Source organism: Eumetopias jubatus, unplaced genomic scaffold (genome assembly GCF_037043125.1).
Source record: "Eumetopias jubatus isolate StellerSeaLion01/CBP00866 unplaced genomic scaffold, mEumJub1_p1.0 scaffold_8, whole genome shotgun sequence".
Taxonomy (NCBI): domain Eukaryota; kingdom Metazoa; phylum Chordata; class Mammalia; order Carnivora; family Otariidae; genus Eumetopias; species Eumetopias jubatus.
The window spans coordinates 27,671,176-27,689,765 of NW_028274814.1; positions in this window are offsets into that span (position 1 = coordinate 27,671,176).

An 18,590-nucleotide genomic window follows, 5' to 3' on the forward strand; every position below is an offset into this window, starting at 1 on the left:
GAACATCTAATCGCTAGATTTCCGGTTCCTAGATATTTTGCCCAAGCTGCTTTCCCTCTTAAAGGCAGAGTGGAAGAGAATGACATATTTTTGAGCAGTGACATCTACTAACAACCTGATTCTCACAACCACCTTGTGCAGTAAATCCTATATCCATTTTACAAGAGAAGACTGAAGATGAGGTTCGGTAAGAATGGTGTAAATTCAGAGCCAAAACCCACCCTTTTTCCAGGCTGCCATGCTGTTTCAAAACAAAGTGAAACTGTGTGGATTTAATCACACCTCCAATCCCAAAGAAACGTCAAGCCAGCTGCATCCAGAAGTTATCTAAGTTTCCACCCCTTAATGGTGTGCTAGCAGGCATGCTCTGCTTAAGACTAAGGAATTAATCAAACTTCACTGTATCCCTGACACTATCTACTTTTACCCAGAAGGGTCTGTGAACTGAATTCTGTCCAGTCATTTCCCAAATACCAACCTGTCTCTCTCTAATATGCAAAACTTTCCATTCACTTTCACAGAGTACTACAGAATTCATTGTTATGATAACTTAATAAGTTAGAGCTTAATAAAAACAATGAATTGCCCTTCTCCCACTGCCATCTCTAGCCCCCACAATCCTCCCCAAAGGAAGGTAAACTATAGCCCTTCTGTGGGGTTTTAGGGAAAACAGCTGAGACTATACTGATATAGGTCAAAAATCATTTTCACTTGTGCTCCCTATTCTCACCATCCAAGAGTGTCAATGACCTCTGTGGGGCTCAGAAATGATACAAAAGGGTCTCTGGATGGATCGTGGTGACGTACCATGTTTGTGAGCACCTTTTTAATTAAGGAGAGGACTCTCAAATGCTCTCTAACACTGTCTGAGGGATTGCCTCTTCAATATGTTTTGACTTAGACACATCTAGAGTGGAACACGATTGCTACTTTTACAAACTTAGAGAAAACCTAAGGTGGAAACTGCTTGCTTTAAGTGATGGCGTGAAAAGACCATCCAAAACGTGAAGAGTTAAGATTGAATTCTTCTCTCCAGAAATCCATTAATCATGCCCCTCTCTAAGTTTTTCTTTAGCAAACTTACCCATGAGTTCCAGTTGTCGAAATAAAGATCCCGTGACACCGTGTCCTCGGTACTATGGTGCAAATCACCAAGCAGCTCGAGTAAACGCCTGGCCCCACCAACATCCTAACAACTTTTAGACTTCAAAGGAACTTAGACATCGTCTTTCTAGCTTAACACCCATAGTTCAGAAATGAAAAAACAGAGACCCAGGAGACAATGACACGTCCAAAGCCACACAGCAAGTTAGCAGCAGAAATGGACAAGAACTCAGACCAGAAACTGTTACGTGCTATTGAAGAAAACATATGTTCTGAACAGAGGGTGGCAGATGAGCAGGAAAGGGTCGAAGAGTAATTTATGACTCTGAAAATGACTCTAAGGAAATTAAAGAGAAAACTTACAAATGGAAAGCACCAGTAAAAGTTAAGTCTCTCTTCCTGACACCATACCCATTAAGGAGCAAAGATGTAAAGTGTTGAATGTTAATATGATTGTGGCAACCCAGGTGTTTAGGCTAAGGTACCTATTCCATTTTTATCTGTGGAAAATGGTCTGAAAGGGGAAAATAAAATGCCTTTCTCTTTACTCCCACAAATGGGACTCATACATTTTTTTTCTCTTCAAAGGAAGAGGAGGAGGGAGAGTTTATTTCTTTTCTTTTTTCTTAAACTTTTTTTTTATTTATTTATTCATGAGAGTCAGAGAGAGAGGGAGAGAGAGGCAGAGGCAGAGGGAGAAGCAGGCTCCCTGCCTAGCAGGGAGCCCGATGTGGGACTCGATCCCAGGACCCCGGGATCATGACCTGAGCCGAAGGCAGACGCTTCAACCATCTGAGCCACCCAGGCGCCCTAAGAGTTTATTTCTTTTTAAATAAATATTTAAAGCCGGCATATGAATATACCACTCATTCTGTGGGGTGATGAAGCTGAGGACCATTCCCTCCTAAAGACAGACCTGTTGTTCGTGATTTTTGACATATACAGATGGACTCTCGGGTGACATCCCTTACAACATCGAGAGCCTACTGAAATCATTGTTGAATGGCACTGAAAATATTGTAAGATTTTAAAGTTTGATTTCCAGTTCATTTTTCTTCACTGAGAAGTCACACCACAGACATTTCCTCATTATTTCCGACTGTCCAGTTTGTTGAGTTTTAATATGTTCATGATGAAACAGTGCGTTCCTTTCCCATTAAGAGAAACCTCTCAGAAAAGGACTTAAAAGGGAGTTTTACATCTTAGAGTCCAAGCCATGAAACTATTTACCTCCCTGCAAATGGACCCATCGGCTCGGCCCAAAGGTCCCTCCAAAGACACTGAAAGTGAACACCCTTTTTTCAGAGGGCTAAAGATAAAGATGTTGAATCACTTGTGCCCAGAGGTGGGGATTGTTGGACCATAGGGTAGTTCTATTTTTAATTTCTTGAGGAATCTCCATACTGTTTTCCACGAGGTATCTAAAGTAATCAAATCCATTAAAGCAGAGTAAAATGGTGGCTGCCAGGGTCTGGGGGGGGGGCGGAGGAAATGGGAGGGTTGCTGTTCAGTAGGTATAAAGTTTCAGTTACGCAAGATGAAAAAGTTTCGGATATCTGCTGTACAGCATCGTGCTTATGGTGAATAATGCTGTATTGTACACTTAAAAATTTGTTAGGAAGGTAGATCTCATGTTATGTGCTTTTTTTTTATCACATGCACACACACACAAAAAACCAAAGTTACTTGAACTGGTGATAAGTGCAGTAAATAAAACAATGAAACCTATTTGAAAGTACTTCGGGGGCATTCGTGTTTTGAGAACTTGGCTCAGTTAGTTCGAAGGATTCAGAAAGAAATCTGAAGTGATACCCACACAAGGAAAAGCTTGTTTAGTCTGTTTATTTAATGTCAAAGGCCATAGTTCTTGTTGCTCTGAAGTGTTCTAGATGGTTCTCTAAGAGGTATGCTTTTCTGCCGTGAGGTCACAGGTGGAGCTCTTTCTACATTAGCGCAATAACTAAAAGTCAACACTGGGGACACCCAGCAGAAAACAGAAAATGAAGACCCAGTCAGCCAGAGACCAAATTTAGATTCTCCCCACCATGCGTCCGACGCCCCATCGCCGGAACACAGTCACGCCCGAGTCCAGTCTGTAGGCTACACATCACCTGTGGGCCATTTACACATGGGATGAATAATCTGTGTGCTCCCCACTTCCCTTTTAGAACAAGAGGTTAGTGACTTTATTTCGCCTAGATACAAATAGTTCCAGTGGCTAAGAAGACATTCAAATTTCTCACTGATGTTTCCTTATTCAATAAAATAGTCGTAAGAATGCATTTTCGCCCCATGAGACTTAATAACGCTCTTTTTATTTTGGATGGGAAGAAAAAGGAGATGCCATCAAACATTTTAATATTTTTCCACAATGGTCCTAAGATGGGAGGGAGAGGATAATTGGTAGGAAGGAAGAGAGGGAGGAAGGAAGAGAGGGAGGAAGGAAGGGAGGGGGGAAGGGAGGGGGGAAGGAGGCAGAGAGGAGGGAAGGAGGCAGAGAGGAGGGAAGGACTGTTCACAGCCCGTCTGTACAGAAGCTAACAAATATGTTTCCAGGAAGCTGATGGTTGCTTGTACTTTGGCATTCAAGTTTTGGGGTTTTTTTTTTTTAAGATTTTATTTATTCACCTGACAGAGAGACACAGCGAGAGAGGGAACACAAGCAGGGGGAGGGGGAGAGGGAGAAGCAGGCTGCCCCGGGGAGCAGGGAGCCATCCCAGGATCCCGGGACCATGACTGAGCCGAAGGCAGATGCTTAATGACTAAGCTACCCAGGCGCCCCTGGCATTCGAGTTTTTTGAACAGGGGAACCAATCTCATCGTTTTCCTACCACATTTTGCCTATAAATCTGTTTAATGCAGGAAAGCACAATTAGGCTCACATTCACGCTTTTCCCAAAAACTCTCCAGTTCTGTGTAGGGAAGAAGTAATTCATCTGACACTGCCTGAGAAGAGTCCTTCCTTTTGCTCACGTTCCACAACAAGGAATCTTCATGAATCTCCAACTGGCGACATTTTAAAAATTATTGTAATGGGGCTAAAGCAAAGTGCTGGGAATTTTGCTATGGGATAGCCATCTACCGTCCTCACCCCGTTAAATATCCGCCCAGCCTCCCTCCTGGTCAGTCCCCCTCTGCCTTCATCCGTGAAAGACCAATTTGTTTCTCTTTGAATGGACTGACCTCTGTTCCCACCAGGAGATGAGCCACCAGCCTTGGGGGCAGAGGGTGCGGGCAGGGCTCCCAGCTTTGCTGAGTGACAAAAGAGGCGGTGCCAGCCGCCTCCCAGGATTGTGCTGAGGCACCAGGGAAGCAGATGACCTAGCCACCCGCCTGAGAGCTACAATACATCTGTGCGGTGAAAAATGGGGCCTGCGGGATAGATTTCTAATAAGAAGCAACTAGCAGAAGATGCCGACCCTGTTCCCATTTTCTTCTTCAAGGCACATGAGGTGGTGTCACATGATGTGAAGAGCTCAGACTCAGTTTTAAGAGGCGTGTATTGCAATATAGGTTTAAGAATGAACACACACACACACACACACACACACACACACACACACACAAGCGAGGTTGCTGCACGGCCAGGAGTGTGATCTCCCGAGTCAGACTGTCAGAATTTGAATCCAGGCTTTGTCACTTCCTTCCCGTGCCTCAACCTCCTCCTGGCAGAGTGTGGATAATGATACCACAGACCTCGCAGGGCTGGTAGGGGAACTGTGTGAATATGTAAAGTTCCGGGACTTGGGTCTGGCCCTCGGGAAGCTGGATGAGGCCAGCCACACTTGCTGGTTCTCCCACTGCTCAGTGGCCATGGCATAGAGCAATGGCTGACACAGGAAGTGCTGGAGAAACAGCAACAGAATGAATGAAGCTTCCCTGCCGCGGTGGGAATCCCAGCTCCATCCGCTGGCTGGTGCACCCATCAGGGACTCAGCCGGTACTCCCTACCACCGGAAGGAGTTCGGACGAGGGGGTCTGTCTCTAAGGCCCTCTCAAGCTGTTAAGATGCAAGCAGTTTTACTGTAGTTAGAAATCTCCACGCAAAAAATCAAATTCATACACTCTGGAACTTGGCTGACTCCCTTCTTCCCTTTTTCTGAAAAAGGGAACCACCTCCCGATTTTAAGCATCATTCCCCATTCCTGCACCCACAGTGCGAAGGTGGAAAGAGACCTCCCCCTATGGACTCGCTCGCAGGGCTGAGAGCTGCAGGAGCAGGTACTTCTGCGGGAGAAGCTTCGGGGCCGTGACCGCAGGGGTGGTGGCCAGCGAAGGGGCGGCCGGCTGCCGGGCGGGGCGCGGTGCTGTCGGTGCGGCACCCTGCAGGCCGGGCGCTCCGCGCGGCCCCAGCCCCGGGCCCGGAGGAGGACGGAGCTGGGAGCGCGGGGCCCGGGGCTGCAGCGGGGCACAGCGCTGAGGCTTCCAGCACACTCCAAGCAGGCTGCAGCCGGCCAGGGCTCAGGAGTGCAGAGCTCAGCAGGTTTCTGCAACTGTTTTGACGATGCTTTTGAGTGTTCCCATCACTACCGAGATGCTGCCGCTCTCCTCACGACCACAATCTATTAGCTCCAGTAGCTTTTCAGCGACTCGGCCTCGCCGCAGCTTCCTGCTTACCCTGCGCTCCTGGGGCGCTGCCAGCCCCCCGGCGGGGACCACGCGGTTAGGGGGCGATGCCACCCCCACCATACCTCCCCCTCCACCGCCAAGTGGCCTGACTCCCAAGAGGTTTTCCTCTTTCAGATGATCATCAGAAGCCCTCGCCCACGGTTTCTAACAGTGCACCATAAGGTGGCCGTGCAGCCCTCCTTAAGAAAACAGAGCTTTAGAACTTGTACCGAGAGTAAGGGCGTTCAAGTCGGGCTACCCAGATCCAGGAAGGCCAAAGGCACGTGAACTTAGAAAGGGCTTGGCTTCATCTTCGGCTAGCAATGAGGTCTTGTCTATAAGGCATGGTTCTGCCCTCTCGTTAGACTGGTTTGTGGTTCTTGGGTGAAGAATTGCAGTTCGGCGTGTGAGTGTGGGTGCGCGTGTGCCGTGTGTGTGCCTTACACACAAGCTGGAGGGGGGGGGGAAGAAAGATCTTCTGAAAGGTACATTGTAGATCGTGTTTTGGCATTAATTGGGATGAATGTGAAAGAGAAAGCTCTTAAATGGAAAGCCTAAGTTCCCTGAAGGAGGGAGTACAATAAAAATTTGCTCGGAAAGATGAATCTCCTGCGTCTCACACGGTTGGCAATCGAACAGACGCGGTCTATCTGGACCAGGCGGGGGAAGACAGGACGTTTGAGGGGCCGCCTGACTTCCTCACCTGTTCGAGGGGTTGGCAAGAGGACAACCTAAGTCATCACTTTTGTGTGTGTGGCAGTTGAAACTACAAAGGCGACCAAAAGGAGGTCTTATCCGTTTTTTGTTAGCTTCAGTTGGGAACAGCAGGTAGAAAGCTGCAGTTTGGTTTTACTTTTTCACCACGGGGAGCTATAAATAGATGGGCGTGTGTGTGTGGCTTTCTGGCTAAGTCACCTACACTTGCCTCATACCTCACGATCCAGGCGGCTCTAACTCCCACATGGGCATCTCGACTCACAGCCCCCGCCCGGACATTTTCCACAACATGTGTGTGACTAGTAGAAATGGCGAGTGTGTGTTTTGTTGTTGTTTTTGCTTGAGCTTTGAGTTCTAGATGTATCCCACCCACACTGCCAACTCTGGAAGCAGGGCCTCCTCCTCGGTGCCTCAAAGAGATAATGTTTGTGAAGGAAGAACACACCACTGGTGTGTCCATCCTCCCTGTGTCCAAAAATACACCGACTTTTATGTTTTGCAACGATTCATTTGGCATTCTTCAAACTGACGTGATAGGGCTGGATGGCGTTCACCTGCCAGGCTGCATTTTCTCCAAACTGCCTTTATTACCCCCATTTGGTGGAGAAAATTATTTTCTTGTAGTGGATGGCAGTCTGGGTATCGAGAGTCAGAGAAGTTCGTCTTCATTTCTGGCCACACCATTAAACCCACTGTGTGGGCAGGAGTTGTCCACTTGAAATGGAATACAATTTAGTTCTCAGGGCATTTGGCACTTGCCCCGTGATGGACCACGTGAGGCCCTTGGTGTTTTTTTTTTCTTTTTTCTTTTACACATTAGAAAGAAGACAGATTTGTGGCCCATACTTTCCTGCAATTTGCCCAAATGTGAGCAAAATAAATAAAGAAGACATGCCCTCAACAACACACACACACACGCTTTTTTTTTCTTATCTTTTTTCCTGGTTCCACCAAATCTACCTAAAAATGAAATACCAATTGCTCTGGCTGCCCTGTAATTTTACCCTCCCCCTCTCTATCCCTCCTCCCCATACATCTCCAGTTTAATAAAGATTCACATGCTCAAAACTGAAATATATAGGTCAATCCATGGCTCTCTTCTGATAATGAGATTCTGGAACCACCTGGCAAGCTGATATTTTGGCCATTTATGTTGAACTTGATGCTTGATTCTATGTTTCAAGTCCATTACCAGTTAGTACAGCTGCTCAGAGCCTGACACTAATGTGGTCAGAATGGTTCACAGGTCTGAGCGCCAAGAGCCAGTGCATGCCTCTCAAGTCCATGACCGCACACGTCACCACCCATGGCTACGGTCTTGGAGAGATGTACGCTGACAGCCACGGAAATACAGGGAGACAGGAATCAGGGGCCAAAAAATCATTCCCCCCTCACTGGGTTGCTGGATAAATAAGACAATGTATGGAAAGTTCCTGGAGTATCTTAAGTGCTCAGGAAGTGGTAGCTTTTATTATCTTAAGCCTTCAACTCTTCCAGCCTGCACCAGCCTGGCCGGGGGCAATCAGATTCCCAACGAAAGTGATGGCATCTTTTCCTTTGCGGGGCTATCGATGGAAAATATCCTTAAAGATATGGTCCAGTGAAGCTCACATTTCTAGGCAAAAGTCTCTCCAAAGTTTGTTCTACTTTACCTGGGTTCAAAGACAATTGTTAAGCAAACAGACTCCCATAGAATCCTCTAGAAGGAAATGAAGCTAGAAATAACTCTCCTGACGTCTAAATGTTTTTTGCAGGGTTCCCATTTGGGAACTTTGCCTGACAACTGCCCCAGAAACTGGGAGACGCTAAAAAATTAGCAATTATTCTACAATTGCTCTATTTTCCTCCCTCTTGCCTGGTTTGACCCATTATTTGACATTCCCTTAACACATCCCATATGCAGACGTCTTGACAATTAATTAACCAACCCTCACAAAACTCCTCCGTGGTAAATGGGTGAAAAGCACCACGGCTTTATCGCCACTTTTCAGGAAACTAAAAACAGAAAGGTTATGACTTACCAAAAGTCACACAGCAAGCGCACAAAAGGGCTGGGATGGGTACCAGTGACTTTCTCCTCCAACCAAACCCCTGTAACTCTTGTCCTGCGGGAATCTTCCTGACTCGCCACAAAACTCAATACGGTTGCCTAGACCGGGTTCAGCTCTCTGCTACTTCCTAGAAGGAGTAGCCTGGGACCAGGTTGGCCAGGAAAAACAGAATTCAATTCAACGTAATAGGCAGAGAATAAGGACACGGAAGATGGGCAATAAAGAATCTTCCGTTCACACAGCCAAGCTGTCAAGCTGTCAAATTAATCTAGCATTGCGGGGACAATGAATACAGAACTACCCTCGACTAGGAAAATGTTAGGTTCCTGGTACTGTTGTCAGAGAAACAAAGACTTCTATAAACAAAGCCCAAGGTGTCTGGGGGCTGTTCAAGACAAGTTTACAGTCAGTTTCGAAGTTCAAGCTCCTGCAGTATTTTGGGCAGTAGCTCACAGCCCTGTGGCATGACTCTGTGGGATGACATATGGCTTCCTGTCCTTCTCTGTCTCTTTCCACATTATTCCCAAATTGAGCTAACGCTTGCACTCCTTACATGAAAGCCACGGTCCAGAACTATTCAAAATGCCTTTTAGGACAATATAGTCGCCACAGAAAGTAATTGCTCTGAGGGAACAATGATGGGACTGATTATTGCTTCATACCATCTAGAAAGATACCTGTTCAGTAAGAGACTGTGTTGTTAATTATGTATGGTCTGGGAATATGCTTAGCCACAAGAAGTCAATGTCACTCAGAGACATTATACTAATCTTCTGACATATAAATGTCCTCCCAAATGGAAAGCCAAATATAAGAACGCAATCTGACATCTCAACACAAACATAATGCAAAATTGCCCTGGCATGATAGTGCATTATTATCCTGCCCAGTTGGGAACTGTGCTTCGGGTAGCCTTTAAAAATTTGTATGTGTGTCCTTCATTTTTTTTCTAACGTCACGCAGCACCTGCACCTGCCCACAAAGTCACATTGCAATAGGCATCTCTTCAGTGCTAGAAGATAAGGCTTTTTTTTTTTTTTTTGATGTAAGGACTGCTAGGGTGGAACAGCAGGAAACAGAGAAGCCCAAGGCAAATAAGGAGAAAAAGGCTTTGAATCAAACTACACGTGAAAAAGCAGAATCGGTCCAGCTCCCAGCACCAGCCACAAATCTAACCCTGCTACGTGTAGTTCAATCGACATAAAAGGAAAGCATTCTAAAAATTAAAATCTTAACTGCTGTCAAATGGAGTTACCGCAAAAGGTCTCATCCAAAACATGGAATATTATGCAGCCATCAAAAGGAATGAGATCTTGCCATTTGCAATGATGTGGATGGAACTGGAGGTGTTATGCTGAGTGAAATAAGTCAATCAGAGAAAGACACGTATCATATGACCTCACTGATATGAGGAATTCTTAATCTCAGGAAACCAACTGAGGGTTGCTGGAGTGGTGGGGGGTGGGAGGGATGGGGTGGCTGGGTGACAGACATTGGGGAGGGTATGTGCCATGGTGAGCGCTGTGAATTGTGCAAGACTGTTGAATCACAGATCTGTACCTCCGAAACAAATAATGCAACATATGTTAAGAAAAAAGAAAAGGAAGAAGATAGCAAGAGGGGAAGAATGAAGGGGAGTAAGTCAGAGGGGGAGACGAACCATGAGAGACGATGGACTCTGAGAAACAAACTGAGGGTTCTAGAGGGGAGGGGGTGGGGGGATGGGTTAGCCTGGTGATGGGTATTAAAGAGGGCACAGTCTGCGTGGAGCACTGGGTGTCATGCACAAACAATGAATCATGGAACACTACATCAAGAACGAATGATGTAACGTATGGTGATTAACATAACAATAAAAAATTTAAAAAGAAAGGTCTCATGCAAAACAAAATTTAAAGCTAACTCTTTGTTTTCTAAATTACCATGTTTGTTAAACTTTTGAGTTTTTCAAAAGGCTTGGTTAGGGTATCAAAGCAGTCGTAACGTCTGAGATCAAATGCAGTAAGTTTCATGTTCTTGGTTCTATTTTTCTCAATCTAAGACCCTCCTGGAGAATGATGCAGATTCATGATGAGAAAATGAGGCCAGAGTAGCCAACAGTCCCTTCAAGGGGCCGAACTGGGATCTGAGAATCTCAGTCTCTCAAGGTCACAGGCATCTGCCTTCAGTGCCTTCATGGCTGTTTGGATTGGAAGCAATAAGGATGGAGGGGCCCATAAGACACTACCTTTGGAAAGACTAGAAGTTAGTGGGGATGGACTGGGGACTCTGGACTTGGAGACAAGTTTGTGGTGGATACACAGAGGATCATATAGGCAGAGTTATAGTCACTACTTTATAGTAAACCATTATAAACATAAACTTTATAACTTTTATAGGATGACTGTGTTTTTTATATGACACAGCATCCAAGGGACATCCTTTGGTGATATTGCCCTTAATCGTTTCCTGTTTAGTTTATTTATTATGTAATCATGTGATGAAGTGAGCGATTACATTTCCTATTATTTTTTCTGGCCTCCATCATATTTTTATTTAACACTATTACAACCTCTAATTGTTGTTCAGTGCCACTCGTGTCAACCTGCAGGCCAATTTACATTCCCTGGGTCTATCCCAATGACTTTAAAGGTGGGAAAATTCCATTGTAAATTCATTTGTTTGATTGCTTTTTAAAGTTCACCTAAGCACAAAGCTACTTTCATACACAAAGTACTGTCTGTTTTTTCCCCTAATCACAATACCATCCCTTTCCAGCTCCACACCACAGGCTCCCTCCTGAATATGGAAAACTGGGGGACACCTGAGCAGTGTCTGTTTCTTCTGGCTTCTCGCCCCCCACCCCATCTCTCTCGCTAAGGCATTGGGTTCTCATCTAGCAGCTTCTGATTCTCGTTTTTCAAGATTGGCACCAATAGAAAAAGAGCTTATGAACACTAGGCTAGATTTTTATCCGACATGGGTTTCCTCTAAGGAGGGAGGGGGAGGGAGAATACAGTGAACCACAGAGGAGGAAGGAGAATTCGGGAAGGGTGCACAGTGAACCACTGAACCATTTTTCAATTCTAAGGCATGTTGAAAACCAGACGATAACAGCCATTAGATCAGACTTATAAGAAAGTAAGCTACAGACCTCTTCGTCCTCAGTGCTCCCCTGTGGACCCCTTTTATAACTGTCCACACCTGGGAAGGATTCGGGCACCCCTTGAAGCCACACTCCCAGCTTTTCAGCAGTTAGGACCACTTCCAGCCATACATTCTTCTATGTACCTGAAATGGCCGTGGAAACTTGCCCTGTAGGCACCTGTGGTCCCCGTGCCCCGTCCCTTCCTTGATGGGGCATTAGGACTTGTATGGCTTTCTGCTCCTTCCCCGTCATCCACCAAGAACCCCTGGGATCCTTCGCCTCCAAAAAGCAGATTCAGGTGGGTTAAGCCTCCTTCTCCTAGTCTAGGAACAGTGGAGGGTCAGGTGGAAAGTGAATGAAGGTCAAGGAGTGGGTCTGGGAGAAAGAATCTAGCGCACCAGTAAATTCTGAAAAATTCAAGGGATATCTTTTAAAACATGCCCTTCTAACCTTGGTTTCCGCCTAGAAAGAGCCCTCTATTTTCTTGAGGTTATGAAAAGGTCACTGTTTTTTCCTGATTAATCAAAAAGGTGTTATGATTTCATGGAAGAGCTGTATCTAACAATATTTATTTGGCCACGGACGCCACTTTTGCAAGGTGTACATAAGTAGAGGTTTTTCCAATCTAAGTTTGAAAATGTGTGAAATGTCGCCAAGCACACTTCAGGGATTTTCTCTGATAGTTTACAAATTTCTTTGACCCATTTTATTTATTTTGAATCAAGCTGATGCTTCCTCCCAAAGCAGTAAAATATGGTCAAAGAGGCACATCCCCCTCAACTATGCAAAAGTCTGAGGGCTGATTCAGAGAGTAGAACACCCAAGGTTTGCAAGGAGGTACTGAGGTCCTAGGATACCCCTCTGGTGGGAGATGGAAAGCTTTATAGTTTCTCCCATTCTAGGAGAGCTTACCATTTTCCTAAATGTTCATAAATTGAAGAAATCAAATTCGAGCTGGAAACGTAGGGGGGGCGGCTGTGGAAGGCAAGGTATTTTTGAAGGCATATATAAAAGAAGGCTAGTTTAAATGAAGGATTCAAGACTTACTCATTTTGAAAATAATACAGTGTCTTTCCTCAGAAGGGCTCGATTTGACTTCTGCCTAAGAGTGATGTGGCCATGACTCACTCATTTTTCCTGTTCAAAGTATCACCCTCAAGGCAGTGAAGAAAAGCAGGATTCTTTTATGAGGACAGAAATGATGGAAGAAAATGAGCAAACCAAATGGATTTCTTTTAGTAGGTGAAATGGTAGAGCCAACTGATTTTTCTGGGGTCTACCATCAAAAGAACGATTTTTTTTTTAAGACTGTCTCTGCCTTTTGTTTTGCTTTTTAGGTTTTCTTTTTAATTTTTAAAAATTTATTTTATTTTATTTTTTAAGTAAACTCTACACCCAACATGGAGCTTGAACTGAAGACCCTGAGGTCAGGAGTCACATGCTCTACGGACTAAGCCACCAGGCGTTCCTGGTGTTTCTTTTAGTGTCCATAAACCAATATCCTATGTGTGTACATACACATACACATAAAATACATTTTGACTGCATGTCTGTCATCTCTTACCTTTACATCAGTACCTCATGTACATGCATAATTCAAAACCCTGATATGAACCATCCACCTAGAGCCCTTGAATATTTTTTTAAATCAGTTGCTTAAGATTTAATTAGGACACAATGTCTATAAATGACATTAAGGATTTTAAAAACAACTCATTACAAACTAGCATGCAAAATACTCTTTCTTTCTTTTTTTTAAAGATTTTATTTATTTATTCATGGGAGACAGAGGGAGGGAGGGAGAGAGAGAGAGAAGCAGAGGGAGAAGCAGGCTCCCAAGGAGCAGGGAGCCCGATGCGGGACTCGATCCCAGGACCCCGGGATCATGACCTGAGCCGAAGGCAGACGCTTAACCATCTGAGCCACCCAGGCGCCCTAGCATGCAAAATATTCTTATTTGTGATTTTGTGGTGAATGAAGTACCATACAGTTAGCAAAATAAAGTCTATATTGGTTCTAAGATAAGAATTCATAGCTCATTACCCGAAAGAACTACTGCAAGGTAACACCCAAGAATAACTTCCTGTACTTCCCCTACCTCATGAGAGGTTAACATTTTAAACCTGAATGAGGATGCAAGGAAAGCTCGGGGCATGTTTTATATATATACACATATATCGCACATCTTAATGGGCATAGTCTCACCTAGCACAGTATTCAGCAGACCTTATTCACTTAAAAACTATGTGCTTAAATGAGAAAAAAAAAAGCCGCCTTAGCATACAATGCTGATTTTTAGATGGTTATTTTAACTTTGGGTCAAAGAAACATCATTGCCCCCGTTCCTGTTCCCCATATTAGCTCACCGCCTGAAAGCGATAAAAGCTGGGGAGAAACACTGGAACCGCATTAGTCCCTCTGTCTGTCGCATGAAATCGTTGTGCGGGGAGGCAAGTGGGAAAATCAAAAGTAAAAACTAAAAATCAGGATTGGGGTTATGGTTTGAATGGCAGTGAACTCTACCGTATAGATGGCAACATCACCGGCCATAGTGGAACACTGGAAAATCACATACAACAGCTCCCTAAAAGATCTTCGGGCGGGACCTTGTTTAGGTCTGTCATCAAGTCCAGGGGGTGGACGCCTTCTAAGGCAGTATTTTACTCTCTTGGTATCAGTTCACCTTTACCTGCACGTCTGCATGCTTTGGGGTTACATGACTTCTACTCTCCTTTATCTGAAAGTCCTGGTTTTATTGCTCTTATTGACCAAACGCCAGAATGTAAATTTATTCCTGTTAGAGTTTGTGCCAAGAGTACAAACAGAACTTTTACAAGCTCAAAAACATTTTTCTATTAAGCTCATCAAGCAGGAAAGCGATAGCTTGTCACCTTCCGTCCATCCTCAGGTCTCTTTCATATGCAGCTTTTTAGCTAGCTTTCCCATCTAGATGGTTCCCTCGAGGAGGTTGTAAATCATACCCTTGCATCCCTCAAGCTGGACAGACTCATTGACTGCACGGATGGTTTATGGCTTTAGAATTCGAGCAGGATCTACAAAATAGCCCCTAACGAACTTATCACCAGGAACTGCTAGCCACGGGAGCAGAGCACCACCAAAAATGGGAATCGGCCTGTTTTTCTTTCTCTGGGGCATTTCAAGTTATTAGGCAATACAGCCTATTTCCTTCCTTCCAGCCCAGAGGTATTGTGAGCAAACAATGAAAATCCAGCTCTCTATTCATGTTTGAATTTTGCCATTGTGTGTCCTTCTGTGTATTTGTCTGCCTGGCACCACCAAAGTGCAAGATCTGATGTGTTTCTGGACACGGTTCAGCTCTGGTTACCTGATGGCGTAAAAACACGGGGAGCAGAGCCGGTGTCCATTTGTAAGTCTAACGAAGGACATTTCGCTTTGCGTATTTTCGCCAGCCTTTTTATGTGGCGGAGCAAGTCTCTCTCTCTCTCTCTCTCTTCACATACTTAACTGTCCGCTCGGGAAAGAGTCTGGCTCTCTTTTCACACTCGGGTCGAGGATCCGGCTGTGTGCCCTTAGCGTTCTCCCAGCGCAGCCTGCCAACTAACGTAGGGCGTCCTTCGCTGCGGGAAATCCATCAGGGAGCGAATATATGTATTTATTGTAACTTTTAGACCTACAGAAAGGAGTTCAATAAATGGATTTAATGCTTACTCAAAATTTAAGAATCCATTAGGAAGTTCAGTTTTACTATGTCAGTGCGGTACATTTCAGACCGTAATCATACCCTTTCCAAATCCCATTTAAAGTAAACCATTTATTTTTTCTACTTTTCCCACAAGTGCCTTAATGTAGAATTTGGATACCTTTCAGAAGAGACCTGTGAGGTAATGCATTTGAGAGACATAACAATATTTGTAAAGTTTGGAAAATCTTTTGCTTAAACGAATGGGGGAAATGATCTTTGGCTTTGGAGGAATGGGCAATAATATTGATACTAAATTTGGTTGTTTCCTATGACTTTCATAACAGATGTGGGGAGTGAGTTCTCCTTATTATTCTTCAGTGGTTTGTAAGCCAAGGCTGGAATTTTAAGGGCTCACGGCACATTATTATAGTGCTAAAAAAAAAATTCATATCGTTCTCATTTTGCTCATACTGCCCTTTGTCCTTGGGTAATACAGCACAAATGTTCATAAAATAGACAAACAAAAAATGCCTAATATTTGTCCTTGTTCTGCATGTAACTTTTACACTTGTGGGGGGAAAAAAAGAACTTGATTAGACATTCACATTTCCAGTCTCTGCTTATCTATTGAAAAGTTTACGGCAGAAGCCAGAAGTTTCCTTGTGTCACAAATAGGCATCCAATCTCAAATGAGCAAAGATAGGTCAGGTCTCTGTGACTCATTCAGTTCCTTGGCTGCTGTCACTGAAGGAGGGGACTGCAATATGAACACCTGTCCATGAGGAACCAGACTTGAGATAACCAGCTCATTTCACACAGGCCATTGTCCAGCCATCAGATGGTAATTACTTTTAGTCCCCATCAGCCTGGCCTGGATGCCGGCCAATGGGTTGTGGGTGGAAGGGTCTGTATCACATTTCCATTCATCTGAGCCATCCAGTCTCTTTCTTGCTTGTTTTCAATTACATTGACATGGTGGCTTTGGCACATGGTAAGTAAATAGCAACGTATTCAAAAAGGAAGGTCTGAAAGCCAATATCTGAAAGATACTCTTGAGGTTTCAATGAGTACAATGAACCTGGCACAGAAATTCTGGCATTCTGACCCAAAGTCATAAAATACAATTAATTAAGTTAATTGTGGTGAATGTGTAGAATATTTCATGAAAGCCAAATGCAGCATAGGAAGGTCTAGAAAGCAGTGGAAATGTTACTGGATTTCCTACGAAATAAATAATTAGTAAATTAACTAAAACATTGATTAGATCAGAAAAGAGGGGAAGGGAAGTATTGTGAGATGTACTTTTATTCTTAGTGGGTTTTTTTAAAGATTTTATTTATTTATTTGAGAGAGGGAGGGAGCATGAGCAGGGGCAGCAACAGAGGGAGAAGGAGAAGCAGACTCCCCGCTGAGCGAGGAACCTGATGCGGGACTCAATCCCAGCACCCTGAGATCATGAGCTGAGCCAAAAGCAGATGCCCAACCGACGGAGCCGCCCAGGCGCCCTTCATTCTAGTTTTTAAACACCTACCTGGACAGAAGAAAATCCCCCGGACAATCTTAATATTCTAAAGCTTTCCAGCATTCATTGGAAGATGATTTCCCTTTAACACCGTTCTCTTGCTCTTCCCCTCATGGACACGCAATCCCCTTGCTCTTCCCTCCACACCTGAAGTTTCCCATACCAGGACTAACACTGATAGCTTTGCATCCTCTTGTTTTATATATATATATACATATATATATATATATATATATATGACCAAACTTAAAATAAAGGAACTACTGTTTGATATAGAAGAACTACAAGACTCTTGTGTTAGACTCAACATCACTGCCCAGTAAGAACTTCTCCTTGTTGTTTACTGTCTCTTCCCCCACCTTGAACTCAACCGTTCTGAGCTTTTCATCCCCTGCTGGTTAACCTTCACCTAGCTCCCATTGCTCTTTGCCTTCTCCTCTTCCAACCCACAGCAACCTGAAAGTACTAAATTTTAAAATACCAAATACCCAATAATGCTATTTGCTTTTGCTTCATCTTATCTCGCCCAAAGTATGTGCTCTGGGATGTGAAGAATTGTTTCCTGCCTTTGTAAAATCTTTTGAGAAAGTTAAAGATTTCAGCAAAAGTTTATTAAAAGGGACCATGCAGGTTTTCTGCTGGGCACCAACCCCACAAAGACATTTACAGCATCATTTGCGTTCTCAAGGAGGTTCAAGTCCAAGAAGCAGAGAGAGATAATTATGGTAAATAAATAAAATGTCCTCGAAAATAAATAAATAAATAAATAAATAAATAAATAAATAAATAAATAAAATGTCCTCGAATGTCATGGGTGCTTTCATGGTATTCTAAACAGGATGGAGTAGAGGCATAGAGGTGGAGCAAATAATTTTCATAGAGGTATTAGAAAACTATTTCAAAATGGTTGAAATCAATCTTGAGGGTTGAGTAGGAATCACCAAGCAGAGTGGAAGAGGGGGTGAAGAACCCAGAGATATGAAGTTGCAAGGTGGGTCCTGGTGGTGGTTTGGGTAGGAAAGAGGCCATGGCACAGATAGACCAGGGAACTGTGAAGAGTCTGCCTGGTGTGTTCCACTGGGAAGTCTAGACTTCTTCCAGTATTCCACAGAGAGTCATGAAAGGGTTTTAAGTTGGGGAACAAGAGTGATCAGATAGTTGTTAGTAAATGATCCCACACTGGCACCGGGTGGAGGATGGTGCTGGTTGAGACCATTGCAGTGCTGATAACACACGATAAGATTCTAAAATACAGCTATGGCAGTGGGGCTAGAAGAAATGACGGGAGAGGAGAGGCAAGAATGCAGTACCATGGTGGATTTGGTCACTGACTGGATGCTATCACATGAAAGTAACGTGTATAAAAATAAATGATGTGCTATTTTTTACTGTTTTGTCTCTAAAACTGTGGCAGAAATGCCACTGACAGGGAGAGTCCCTGTTGCCCCATGAGAGAAATGAGGAACACGGAGGTCAGAGAGCTTGTGTGTGAACCCTGGCTCTTCCATTTTCGAGCTTTGCTACTTTGAGTGAATCATTGAAGCCCTTTGAGCCTCAGTGCTCTTGTCTGCAGAATGGGGAAGTAATGGAATATATTTTACAGAATTACCTGACACACCATAAGCATTCATGTAATATTATTCAAACTAAATATCTTTTGAAAGAGGGCCCAAGAACACTGCCTTATAACTACAAGGCATACGGCTGAGCCATAGGATGCTAGGAAAGAATCGAAGCAACTGGTTGGCCAAGTTAAGAAGCAGCAATTGAAGATGAGTGGCTATTTAGAGCTCATGC